The sequence below is a fragment of the Hippocampus zosterae genome, chromosome 3, assembly GCF_025434085.1.
Source record: "Hippocampus zosterae strain Florida chromosome 3, ASM2543408v3, whole genome shotgun sequence".
In the NCBI taxonomy this organism is placed as follows: domain Eukaryota; kingdom Metazoa; phylum Chordata; class Actinopteri; order Syngnathiformes; family Syngnathidae; genus Hippocampus; species Hippocampus zosterae.
Window position 1 is genome coordinate 6,138,902 of NC_067453.1, and position 11,528 is coordinate 6,150,429.

Below are 11,528 nucleotides of genomic sequence, written 5' to 3' on the forward strand. Positions count from 1 at the left end.
TGCCTAGTAACCTAGTCTTTTCTAATTGTGGTCGTCTTGGCAACAGCACAAGCAATGTAATCCAGAAAAGGCCACAATCCTGAATGTTTCTTCTGCATCCCCCTTCTCCGAGCACAAGGCTGTGGTAACCTTCAAATAAATATGACCCATACAATTTGTTGTGCAGTGTGAGCTTTCATTTTAGCCTTTTATCCAACAGCAATTAAAGTACAAAACATGGCAAAGACCCTTTGGAAGCTTCTCACTTCTGGACCTTGAACCTATTGCTTTACGTTAGCCTTTTAAATTGCTGCACATTAACATGGCATTACCTGACACGGGTGGTCATGGATATTACATTTTTGAACAGTTGTGAAGTACTTGTTCCGTTTAACATAAGGAGCTTGTTGGAAGGCATGGCTCTGCTTCAGCGGAGCATTACAAACTGACAATAAATTTGCTGGTTGACCGCATCGGTGTTTGGTGAACAGCAGATTGGCAGGGGTGGGAGGGTTGACGGTGTTACCTTTATAGGTGCTATTTTTACATGCTTCCCATGTCAAGGTCTGAAAGACTGAGGGGTGTGGGGGGGGGGGGGGGGGGGGGACACGTGAGAGCCACACTGCAAGGCAAGCGTTTGCTTTAAGTTTGCCGAAAGCCGCATAGTGCATGCTGAGGCAAGAGCAGCTAATGATACGGATTCAAGGTAGCGACTGAAATAAAGGTCACAGCAGAATTACCAGGGTGGATTTTATTACACCCCCCCCGCACACACACACAGGCAAACAAACCTTTTGCCCCCCATCCCCAACCTGGCTTTCTATATGAAGCAGACAAGTCCCTTGATGACCACAATTTTATTAGTCTATAGATGGCAGCTACGTTTGCTTCCCTTCTGTTATTTCTTCCTTTCTCAGATACGACGCAGCAGCGCATCATAGTAACACAAAACAATAAAGACCTTCATGTAGGCATTCCCATGAGAGTATTCACACCTTATAAATAAAACGTACACACTTGTAAAATAGAAATGATTTAATAATGCACCCCCTTGTGGAAATTGCAGTTTTTATTCAAAGAGGTTTTGATATTTGTCTCTGGCGATTATTTGTGGGTCTACACTAATTTTTGTCATGGGCCACCTTTATGACAGTGAAACCAAATACGTAAATGTTTAATAATTTTGTCATGCCATTATGTCATACACAACAAACTGATAGATTCTTAATTTTGATATCAGAGGTAGTCATTTTTTTCAAATTACTGTAAGAAGTCTCGACGTTATTTATTACACATGACAATTGAAAATGTCGGTACATGTTTTTACAAGGGTCCTGGAAGCTAAAGCATGATTTGCTTTGGCTTGCCGTGGAAAATAATGTGATGGTCCTGATCAGGCTTGAGTTTGACACCTGTGTCCAACAACAGTGGTTCCCAACCTTTTTGTGACACCACGAGTACACATGGAGAAAAAGAAGGGCCAAGCATTTGACAGGTTACCATTTGAAGAACCAAGGCATAGCACTGACATTCGGGCGCATGGCCCTTCAGACCAATGAGTCGCTTCTCCATCTAATCAGTGAGGCGAGACACCCCGCTGATGGCGACTGAGGTGGGAAGCCCCACGCATCTATGGCGTTGCATTTCTCACTCCGTCAGAGCAAGACCGCGGTGTGGCCGAACAGCCCCAGCCAGCCTCTACACATCCGCTCCAGTAGCAGCCACAGTAGCGGGAGACACAATCGAATGTGCGCGCGGGGGTGCACGGCCTGGCCTAATCCAAACCAAATATTTTGACCACGATGGGATCGATAAAACACCTGAAGTCTGATGGTCGGTGCCGGCGGTGGGTGTGTCTGACTTAGTTACCAAGCTGCATGGACTGGCGTGATGTGTGTGAAGGTCTTGTCAGGCATGTTACTACTCTGCGACCCTATTTACTGCGGTAGAAACAGGCACCAAACTGGAATCGCTGCCATCTCTTCTTGCCGTTCAATCGGCCACCTCCGAGCTGCATTGGCTCCTCACCGTGGACAGCTACAGCTGGAAATGGACGGGGCTCCGGGTTGGGTTGGTATCACTCTGCTCCACGTTCCCAGCGTCTCTCCCTTAGTTGATTGTCCAAACGAATGGCAAGACTAATGCGTTCCTTAAGATAGGCTTCATCATCGTGGACTGCTAGCTCGTCCTTGAATGAGGTACTAAGTCCACTGAGAAAAATGGTTTATAAATGCTGCGGGCTCGTCAGCAACTGAGTGACTACCCTGTGCACGGTCCAATAATTGCCCTCCGGCTACCTTGCCCCAGACCTAATGGTGAAACACCCGAGAAAGTCTGGGAAGGAAGACCAAAGGACTACTGCGCTTCCACCAATCGTCCTTGGCTGCCCAAAGCGTTCCTAATTGTGTGTGCGTCTAAGGAATCCATGGTCGGATTATTCTTCAGGTTTCCAGAAAAAAATCCCAACAGAATTGGGATTCTACAATCACAGACACAGATAAGAGGTTTTGACAAAAATATATTTACATACAAACAAACCGAAGACCAACAAAGTATAACAAAGGACTGTGGTAACAAAGAACCAGGAGGTGAGAACAAACCGGAAATGAAAAAGAAAGGAATGAGAAAAACGTGAATTGCTTTCTACTCAAAGGACAAAAGAACAAGAAACGGCAAAAGAATCCAATGTACGAAAATACAAACCAGGAATGGACAACAAGAAAATACTTGTTTGAAAAATACTATGAACGGACATGGTGAAAAGGCGAGCAAGTCTTAATAATATGACAGCCAGTTGTCGGCATGGCATGGCTTTTAAAGGTAACTAGCTAATGAGGATGATTAGTGTCAGGTGAGGCTCAGGAGTGAATGCCTCCTCTCCAGCTGGAGACTGAAAAAAATCACGCAAACAGGACAGGTTCGTGATGGAAGTGTTTACAAAGTATCCATCCATCCATCCATCCATTTTCTAATCCGCTTATCCTCGCGAGGGTCGCGGCTGCGCTGGAACCTATCCTAGCTGTCTTCGGGCAGTAGGCGGGGTACACCCTGAACTGCTTGCCAGCCAATTGCAGGGCACACACAGACGAACAACCATCCACACTCACACTCACACATTGGGACAATCAGATATTCAGCAACTCTGCGGAAGCCTGATATCAAACCTATTCATTTGAATCAGGTGTGACGCAACAGGGAGATTTGGAAAATATGCAGGAGAGTTTGACACCAAGGATTTAGACCAGGGGTGCCCAAACCTTTTTGACCTACGATCTCCTTTTCGATCGGAGAACCTCCCGCGATCGACTCATTAACATTAACATCATTAACAACAGCCATAATGGCCCCTAAGATGAACAAAACAGAAATATAAAGTAGATGCGATAGTTTATGCGTTTGTGAAAAGGATTTCCTGCCTACCTTAGTGGGAGACCTGACGCGGTAACATGCGATGCACTTGTGCAGCCCGTTAACTATTGTAGCTCATGCATACTGTTTTAAAATGCTTCTCTCGACCCTCCAGAATGCCATCCTTTGCAAGTGCCATCGGTGAATTGTACATGAAACAAATTTTGACTGATAATAATAATAATAAAAGCTACTGTATATCACAACAGCTCTGATCGCATGCTGCAATTGCAGACCGCTGAGCGCTAACAAGTTCCGGTTACGCAGGTCACGTGCCACCGTTGGTTATTTTATTCTTTAAATACATTTTTGTGAACGTGAAACGGATTGAATGATTGGGGTGCAGTGTGCATTAACACAAAAAGTATATTACTAACAACAGAGACACAAAAATGTTTTGGGTTTTTTTTCCTCTGGACCCCTCACGATCAACTTGGGACCAGTCCGTGAGCTACCGGTCGATCGTGATCGATGTAATGGGCACCGTTGATTTAGAGCAGTGGTTCTGAACCTTTTTGGAGGTACCAAACCCAACCACTAAATATACACATTCAACGAACCCTTCATGAGTGAAAAATATATATATATTTTTTACTAATTCAAGATATTAGAAAAACGCATTTATTAAAACCAGAATAAAAGTCAATAAAATTTCAAGCGGTAAGTTTACTTTTTCTTTTCTAATTGTACAACGTACTATCACAACAGTCACACATTGACAACTAGGCAAACTAAATTGTCCACCGCACTGATTGGTCAAGCAATGTTATGTGATCATCTGCAGCCAATGATGGCCAAGCGGGTGTGTCATAACTAACATGTTGAGTCACATGTCTTACCCACCATGGCAGAGTCTCCGTCGAACTTAGGTAGGCTCATGATGTGGTCGAAAATGCCAAATCCAGTTGACTAAGTTCACAGCAAAAAATTAAAGGCAGACGTAATTAAATTAATGAAAATGGACTCACCCCCACTCACCCATTTTTAATTCAGTATGCTTATATTTATATTTTATATTTAGATTTATTTACATACTTTTGTCTTCTACTTTCTCCCTTTCATAATTTTGCTGATGCCACCAAATACACATTGTTGCTCCCTGCAACAGATAACACTAGAAAAGTGTCAACAATCCATATGAGTGCGAGTCACACTTCAGCCTTCTCTGCTGCCGATTCTGACAACAGGTGCTTTCTGTGAGTCTCCCGGTGAGTGCTGTGAAATCACAGCGCTGCCCCCAACTAATGAGATCAGGGTGACGGCAGGAGGACAAGGGGAAAGGGATAGAAAGCGCAGGCCTAAATATTGATGGCAAATATTTGACAAAAGGTAAGACAGTTGAGCGAGGGCAACTCCCAGACCAACCTTAAAAGCATGTGTGCACACATACACGCACTGGTACTTCTCCATACTGAAAAACCTGGTGGGCATGTCCGTCTGTCAGTTCTGTCAGCCCGATGTTTTCGTCCTACCTAATTCGAACCTCCTCGTTACCCCGCTAATTTTTACACTGGTCATACAATCTAATCAGTACACTTTATCCTTAAAAGGAATACAATTCTGTAACACTTGACAATGTAAAACACACGCCGACTGCAGCATACTTGACTGCTCATTACTTGAAGATGTCAAGTGGAAATTAATTTGGATGATATCCCATGGAGGCCTTAGAAAAATCTATTGTACACATGTATTTTCAGGGAGAAAAAAACCAACATGTTGTTATATGAGAGAAGGAACCGGCTTCTGGTACAAAACTGCTGTCAATAATGTGCCCGATGAAATGATCTGGGTAAATGGGGGAACTGATTTTTTTTTTTAAGCAAAGCACCTCTTGCAGCACCTTAAAGCTGAAAACAAAAACAAAAAATTGGGGCTTGAAATAAAATGTCTTACCGCAATGAGGATCTGAGGCCTCCTGTCAGGCAAATCAAGTGCAACAGATGATCAAAGTTCTCCCCCAGCTGGAAAAAATGTGAACTGCAATTTCTTCTTTTGATATTTTTTTTAAATATTTTATTTTTTACTGCAATCCGTCATATGTTGGCTTTTTAAAAAACAAAATATATGTCATATTATTCAAAAAATACTTAATATTTAAGATATTTTAATTATTTTTGTCTCAAAAACGAAAACAGAAAGTGTGTGTTTTTATGTGTAGGGCCTTTGGAAGGGCAGGTGCTTAAAATTAAAGGTGGTACTGTACATGGTACAGGAGTTTAAGCACCTTCCAGAAGCGTACTTTACAAGAGTGTAACATTAATTGTACCATTTGCGTGTGACTAGGGTTACTGCTGTGGCTGCTGCTGGCTTCTCCGATATCATATGAAACAAATCTCGCCCAATTTTAAGCCGACATGAGCTGGCATGTCAGAATTTTTATTTGTCTTGCCGCATAGTGTGAGATGTACAATGTCGTTGATCAATAGGAAGACAGTTTCCTCCAACTTGTGTGACATCTCAACTGGTCCGAGACACACAACGATATTTATCTGGTAGTCTGACAGCGCGACTGTCGTGAACGACAAAAAAGTTATGTACGGTAGTTTGACAAGGCCATACGGCATAGGAGGGAGATCTTTGTCGAGCCCCAGACAGTGAAAAAAAATAATTGTGGTTACAGTAAGATATATCATGCGTAAAAAAATCTCTTTCTTTCTCTCTCTCTCTCTCTCTCTCTCTCTCTCTCTCTCTAACTCTCTCTCGCTCTCCATCTTATCTCTCTGTACACACACACACACACACAAATATTAACAGCATCCACTGATGTATGTATGTATGTATATTCATTCATTCAACACAGTTATTATGTTCAAGGGAGTAGGATGAAGTAAAAAAACTTATCTAGTCCTGCCCCGTTATGTGTTTATATCTACTAAATCATTTTAATATCAATCAGAACAGAAAAAGTAAGAAGAAGTCTCCATTAAGGCTCATACTTTACCCTTAACCATGATATTTTCACAACTTTTGGTTTGTATCGGGATTATATACATCCTCACCCTGGCACTCTTGTGTCAATTTTCTCTTGTATTCATGATGGATATTGCAATACCTTTCTCTATTTATCAACTTAGTTCTGATTTATCATTATATTTAATGTTTAGAATTTATCATTTTAACTCTGATTGATGTAGGTTGTTTGTACCATTTTTTTGAATTTGTTTTTGAAATCAGCAAGCGATTTACTCATTTTTAGGTCCGTTTCGAGATTATTCCACAGATTAACACCTTTGCTAGATACACTTCTTTGCTTGATGTTTGTTCTTGTTTTGAGTTTTTTGAATAAGTTGGTACCTCTTAATTCATAGTTGCTTTCTCGAATTTCAAAAAACTTCTGAATGTTTTGGCAGAGCAGGTTATTGTGTGCTTTGTACATTAATTGGGCCATTTTAAAGTCAACCAGGTCATAAAATTTCATCGTATTTAATTTGATAAATAGTGGATTTGTGGGTTCCGTATATTTTGATCTATTAATAATTCGAATTGCTTTTTTTGTAGTTTGAGAATAGGGAGTGTGTTTGTTTTGCAGGCATTTCCCCATATTTCCACACAGTAGGTCATGTATGGTAATAATAATGAAGTGTATAATGTGTACAAGGATCTCTTATTTAACACTTCCTTGGTTTTGTAGAGGATCCCTACGGTCTTGGCTATTTTTCTTTTTACGTTATCGATATGTGGTTTCCAACATAGTTTTGAGTCTATTACTAATCCGAGAACCTTGGTTTCATACGCTCTTTCTATTTCAATTGAGTTTACCATAATTTTAGCTTGGTGTTTGATTAGTCTTGTACCAAAAACAATTGACTTCGATTTTTTCAGGTTAAGTGACAATTTATTTCTGTCGAACCAGTTTTTTAATTTGTTTAATTCGTTTTGTACGGTTGTCAGGAGCTGTTTCAGATTTATTCCAGAACAGTAGAAAGTTGTATCATCAGCAAATGGGACACATTTAAATAGTTTTGAGACCTTGCAGATATCATGTATATATAAGATGAATAGTTTTGGACCAAGCACTGACCCCTGAGGTACTCCGTGAGTGATTTTCAGTTGATTCGTTTTTTTATTGTTGAGTTGCACGTACTGATATCTGTTTTCTAAATAACTTTTTATCCATTTATAAGCTACACCTCTAATGCCATATCTTTCTAGTTTTTTCAATAATATACTGTGATCTATTGTGTCAAAAGCTTTTTTTAGATCTAGGAAAACCCCAACAGTACCGGTAAATTCTTTGTTGTCTATATTAGTGGCTATTGCTTCCACAAACTCCGTAACTGCCATTGAGGTGGTCCGTTTTTCCCTGAAGCCATATTGATTCTCACTTAACAGCGCATGCTTTTGTATAAAGCTATCAAGTCTGCAAGAAAATAGTTTTCCTAATATTTTTGAAAATTGTGGTAGTAGTGATATTGGTCTGTAATTCGTAAACAAATGTCTTTCTCCACTTTTATAAATTGGAATAACTTTAGCAATTTTCATTTTTGATGGAAAGATACCAGCTTTGAATGACAGGTTGCATATGTGTGTGAAAGGTCGCACTACATATTCTATAATCTGCTTGATTATTGTCATATCAATATTAAAGCAATCAGTTGACTTTTTATTTTTTTAAGTTTTTATAATATTTGATACTTCTTGTTTTACAGCAGTAAGGAACATCGTGGAGGAGTTTTTTTCTACGTATCTATCTATTTCAAACAGGTTTGTTGGATCAGGAATTTATTTTGCTAGGTTACTGCCGATGTTGACAAAATACTCATTAAATTCAGTTGCTATTTCTGCAGTTTTTTCCAAAATAGTATTTTTGCCTTTGATAAAATACTCTGGATAATCCATTATTTTAGGACTATTTCTGATTACTTGGTTAAGTATTTTCCATATTTCTTGTGTGTTACCTTCATTCTGCTCTAATAGTGCATGATAATGATCTCTTTTACTGGTTCTTATAATATTTACTAGTTTATTTTTATAGGTCTTATATTTTTTTCTGCTTCTTCAGTTCTGAATTTTAAAAACAATTTATATAAATTGTTTTTCTTTTTACATGCGTTTTCTATGCCTTTCGTTATCCATGGCTTACTTGGGTCTTTATACTTTTTGTATATATATATTATCATATAAGGAGATTATGGTAGACTGAAATACTTCAAACGCTGTATTTGGGTCTTCGTTTGAGTAGACCTCGGTCCAGTTTTGTTTTTCTAGGTCTTGCTTAAAGGCATCGATTGAACGTTGGGTTCTTAGTGTTATTTCTGTTATACGAGTTGTTGATTTAGCTTTTCTATCGAAATAATTATGAAAAACTGCAAAAACAGGCAGGTGGTCACTTATGTCATTAATGAGAAGTCCACTTTCCATTTTATGATCAATCTTATTTATAAATATGTCATCTATTAATGTGGCCGTGTCAACTGTTATTCTGCTAGGTTTCAGGATTACTGGGAAAAAGCTGTTGCTGTACATAGTATTTATGAAGTCAGTTGTTTTTTTGTGTCTATTTGGGTTTAATAAGTCAATGTTAAAGTCACCACATATTACTCGTGTTTTCTTATCGTTGTAGTAACTGAGCATATCTGTTAGTTTTTTATACAATGTCAATACATGTTCCTGGTGTCCTATAGATGCAACTTATGATGATATTTGATGCCTTTTTATTGTGTATTTCAATGGTTAGACATTCCATTAGGTTTTCTATTGTGTTTGTCAATCTCTCGATTTTACTGCATTTAAGTGCTTTGTCTACATATATTGCAACCCCCCCTCCTTTTTTGTTTTCTCTATTAGTTGCAAACATTTCATAACCTTCTATTTCCATTTCAGTTGTTTTATCTTCATCAAGCCAAGTTTCTGATATGGTAATTACTTTAAATTTATTGAATTTAGTCAGGTATTCTTTAATTTTTGTGAAGTTTTTATAGAGACTTCTACTGTTTAAGTGTATTACCGAAAGTGCATTTTCCAATTTTATATTAGTGTTGAATTGTTCATCCAGGTAATAGTCAGAGTTTGTTACCCTTTGTTTGTTGTTGAAGAAGTTATTGTCTGGGTCCAAATTGTTCTCGGGATCGAATGGCTTATAGTCAATATCTTCAAAGGGTTGGAAGTTCATGTTTTTGGGATGTGAATTTCCCGTTCCCACACGGTCGTCGATGGCTCCCTCACGGCCGTCGTTGGTTCCCGTAGTTGGTGTATATATATATATATATATATATATATATATATATATATATATATATATATATATATATATATCCTCGATGAGGATGTAAAAAACCACACTTGAAGCCAATGGCAAGCCACTTATCTAAGTGTCCATCAAATGTGGCATCTGAGGCCGGGGAGTAGTGAGTGTGAGAGCCACTGTCCAGGATGAAACATCCAAGCTCCATGAATACATCAAGGAGAAGGCTCCAACGGATGACGTACTCAGAGAATGTCTCAGACAATGGGGAACAGAAGATGAGGCGCTGGAAGAGGGACCATCGTGGGAGGACAAGCCCCTACACGGGATGTACCACCGGACCATAACGGAAGTGGCCGATCTCAAGAAGTCCTATCAGTGGCTAGAGAGGGCTGGCCTGAAGGACAGCACAGAGGCACTCATCCTGGCTGCTCATGAGCAGGCCTTGAGCACCAGAGCCATCGAGGCCCAGATATACCACACCAGACAAGACCCAAAGTGTCGAGCTCACACCATAGTCTCTTTAACCACCCTTCCGATGTAATAAATACGTTGTGAATCCCTTCCTCCTACACACTCGTGAGCCAGCAGCCATTGTCTGTAAATCATTGGTGTCCAGAATATTCTGCAAATAAACCCTTTGAAGGTACTGTTCATTGACTCCAGCCTGTATTTGGACAACCAACATCCTCATCATTGGAAATCAACGAACACGCGGAGGAGAGAAGGCCACTCCCCTACAACACAGAAAGACTACATGGAACGCCATAACCAGGTGGCTGACATAGTCTACCGAAACATCTGTGCGGAGTATGGACTGGAAACCCCAAGGTCAAAATGGGAAACTCCTCCGAAGTTGGTGGAGAATGACAGAGCGAAGATCCTGTGGGACTTCCAGATCCAGACTGACAAGTTGGTAATGGCGAACCAACCAGATATCGTGATCATAGATAAAGGGCAGAGGAAAGCCATTGTCGTGGATGTAGCGGTCCCAAGTGATGGAAACATCAAAAAGAAGGAACACGAGAAACTCGAGAAATACCAAGGGCTCAGAGAGAAGCTGGAGAGAGCCTGGAAGGTAAAGGTGACAGTCGTGCCTGTGGTGGTCGGAGCACTCGGGGCAGTGACCCCCAAACTAGATGAGTGGTTGCAACAGATCCCGGGAACAACATCGGACATCTCAATCCAGAAATGTGCAGTGCTGGGAACAGCAAGGATACTGCGCAGAACCCTCAAGCTTCCTGGCCTCTGGTAGACCACCCGAGCCGAATGAGGGACAGACACCACCCGAGGGGTGAGACGAGGATTTTTTTTATTTTTAATGTGTGTGTGGTGTGTGTGTGTGCGTGTGTGGAAAAGAAAGCTCGAGAGACTAAAAAATGTGAAGTTATTCTTTGTTGTCATTTTCTTTCATTTCTCTGATATTGATAAGAACACACTGTTATCATTGATATGCAGTGAGGCTCATGATTGATGATGTACTACTTCTCGAGAATCAGATATAAAAATTCATCTTCCGAGCCGCTTGATCCTCACTAGGGTCGCGGGGGGTGCTGGAGCCTATCCCAGCTGTCTTCAGGCAGTAGGCGGGGGACACCCTGAATCGGTTGCCAGCCAATTGCAGGGCACACAGAAACGAACAACCATTCGCACTCACACTCACACCTAGGGACAATTTAGAGTGTTCAATCAGCCTGCCACGCATGTTTTTGGAATGTGGGAGGAAACCGCAGCACCCGGAGAAAACCCACGCAGGCCCGGGGAGAACATGCAAACTCCACACAGGGAGGCCGGAGCTGGAATCGAACCCGGTACCTCTGCACTGTGAAGCCGACGTGCTAACCACTGGACTACCAGGCCGCCCAGATATAAAAATATGAAGCTAAAATAGAAATCCATTTTGACCTTCAGTAAAACATCTCAAATATGGTAAACCTTGATTTTTTTCATACTT

General features: G+C 40.6%; 1 protein-coding gene across 1 annotated transcript in view; it reads right to left on the reverse strand.

Moving 5' to 3' along the window:
• Positions 1-7,637: 7,637 nt before the first annotated feature.
• Positions 7,638-11,528, reverse strand: part of LOC127597714 (uncharacterized) — a 108,203-nt gene continuing 104,312 nt past the window's right edge. The window contains exon 2 of the mRNA XM_052061007.1: positions 7,638-8,081. The gene's annotated coding sequence lies outside the window, so the exon portion shown is untranslated. The remainder of the gene's footprint in view (positions 8,082-11,528) is intronic.